Source organism: Penaeus monodon, chromosome 11, assembly GCF_015228065.2.
Source record: "Penaeus monodon isolate SGIC_2016 chromosome 11, NSTDA_Pmon_1, whole genome shotgun sequence".
Classification (NCBI taxonomy): Eukaryota; Metazoa; Arthropoda; class Malacostraca; order Decapoda; family Penaeidae; genus Penaeus; species Penaeus monodon.
The window spans coordinates 45202359-45204858 of NC_051396.1; the positions used below are offsets into that span (position 1 = coordinate 45202359).

Here is a 2500-nt window from a genome sequence, read left to right on the forward strand (position 1 = left end):
ATGTATATATATATTTATATATATATATATATATATATATATATATATATATATATATATATATATATATATCACCTAATATCTCCGGAGATTTATAAACAAAAAACGGAAGACCATTTCATCTAATGAAGATAATAATCATGGACTATCTTTTATAATTTGCTTTGTTTTACCGATAATTCTTTTTTCAATCAGAACCAGAAATTTAATATATTGGACAAAATAACATCCGATGTCTTTCACTTCTTTTGATTCATTGCAAATTAGAAACCGTGAGAGTTTTTCGTTTTTTATTTTTTTTGTATCTTTCGTTTGGAAAGCGAGGCAGAGAGGAGGCTGCTGGGAGTAACTTTTTAAAAATAAATAACTGGAATAAACAAAAGTAAAACTGAATAAATGGAAAAAAACAACAACAAATAATGGTGGTAGTGAATATGGTAATGATAGTGATAAAGATGAGGTTGATAACGATTGTAATAATAATAAAAATTATAATTATCATAATAACAATAAAGGTTTAGTACTAGATCTATTGATAGTAGAAGTAGAAATAAGATTAATTAATAGTAATAATGATAATAATGATAATAGTCTTGAAGATAGAAATGATAATAATAAAAACACTGAAAAACAAACAAACAAATAAACAAAAAATAAACGAACTTAACAATGATGATTTTTTTCCTCTTTCATTGTTTATATATATTTGTCGTTACTACCAATATTAATAATGGTAACAAGAGCAGTTAGTATGAATATTAATAGGTCCTGTGGTAATATAAAGGGTTTTATGGAAAACTCATAATTACTGCTGTTTAACACTGTCCTTGTTCAATTGTTCCTGTTCTTGTTCTAAACTTTCTGTTCTTTTTGTTATCATTGTTTTGATAACAGTTATTATCAATGTCATTATTATAAGTGCTAGAACTACTAATGTCACAAAAATAATAGCATTGATATTATCATTATCATAACAATGATTACAGAATGGATGAAATGTTGATAATAAAAATAATTATATAAAAAAAATGATGATGATTGCAATCCTGAAAGAAACTTTTTGAATCTCAAAAAAGAAAAAGAATCAAGCAGTAAAATTATACAAACTTAATTATATAACCATTGCTTTACCAATATGTACAAGCATTTTCTCCTCCTCACTACATTCACATTCACAAATCAACAAGAATAACAATAATACGAAAATTGATATATGAGAAATAGTGGTAATGATAAAAAACATTTCTAAAAGCAACCTCCATTGCTAGATATGCAGTATGATGTAAAGAGACAAACTGTTAATTAAAATATACATCTTTTTTATTGAGACGATCATAATTGTTATTATCAAAAAAGGGTTGATAAAAGAAAGAAAGAAAAGAAAAGGAAAGGAAAAAAATGGTGTTGCAAGAAGAACAAGTTAGTTCAAATTTCCAGAAAGTTCCTTAGATCAATTTTGCAAAGCCATGATACGTATCTTAATATAGCTTCCCAGACTAAAGATTGACCATTTTGGGAGCTTTAAAGAATAAAGTGAAAACTGTTCATGATATGAAAAAAAATGTTCGATTTTATCGCCTGTATTACAAACTTTGCAACAATGATGGCAATTCTGATATGCAATAATATGGCGTACTCAGCCACAGATGAAAATATTGAAAAGATTAAACACTAACGTCCTTTGCAATAATACAAGTTATAACTCTACGGACTTCACTACCCAGGTTTCAAATACCACGCTGAGTACGGACGTCACTACCCATGTTTCAAATACAGGCGGAAAACCTTTCACTGTACTTGAAAACATGTTAATGAAAACATAAAAAGAAAATTATACCAACACGACAGCTTCCAAAGTTCATAATTATAGTAATAAAATGCTTATGATAGTGTTTAAGATGACCGTTGTTTCTATTATCTAGCAAACATTATTATTAATAATGTTTGCTACATATATTATCACTATAACTACCAGGTTATATTAAAGGCCTTTTGAGTATGCTTGAAATAAAAATAATGTGTCGGGAAAGTATGAAATTTTTATAATTATCATATTTCAGTTATCATAATCTTTAGACAATTACATATATAAAAATTACAAATGATAACTTAATAATACTAAATATAAATAATAATAATAATAATAAAATAATAATAATTTTCAATAATAATATCTTAATACTGTTCATGTTACTTTCCTTTCTATTCCTGTCATAATCATTATTGAAAAAATATAGGTATTTTCATCATCATCCTTATCATTATCATTGATAATTTACTCAGGTCATTGTAAACATTATTAACGTAATAATTATCATCATTTTAGTTATCGTTAATGTAAGGAAATAAGAGAGAAAGAGAGAGAGAGAATTAGAGAGACAGAGAGAGAAATGGAGAGAGTGAACAAGATATTCTAGGATAGTTAGCCATACTTAATGAGACTGAACGAGAACGAAAACGGAAACGAAAGCGAGAGCAAAAGCGTGAACGAGAACGAGAG

The 2500-nt window shown here is 26.7% G+C and overlaps 1 protein-coding gene across 1 annotated transcript in view; it reads right to left on the reverse strand.

The window, feature by feature from the left end:
- The window catches only part of LOC119578600 (extensin-like), a 7958-nt gene that overhangs the window by 1277 nt on the left and 4181 nt on the right, over window positions 1–2500 (reverse strand). The gene's annotated exons all lie outside the window — the stretch shown is intronic.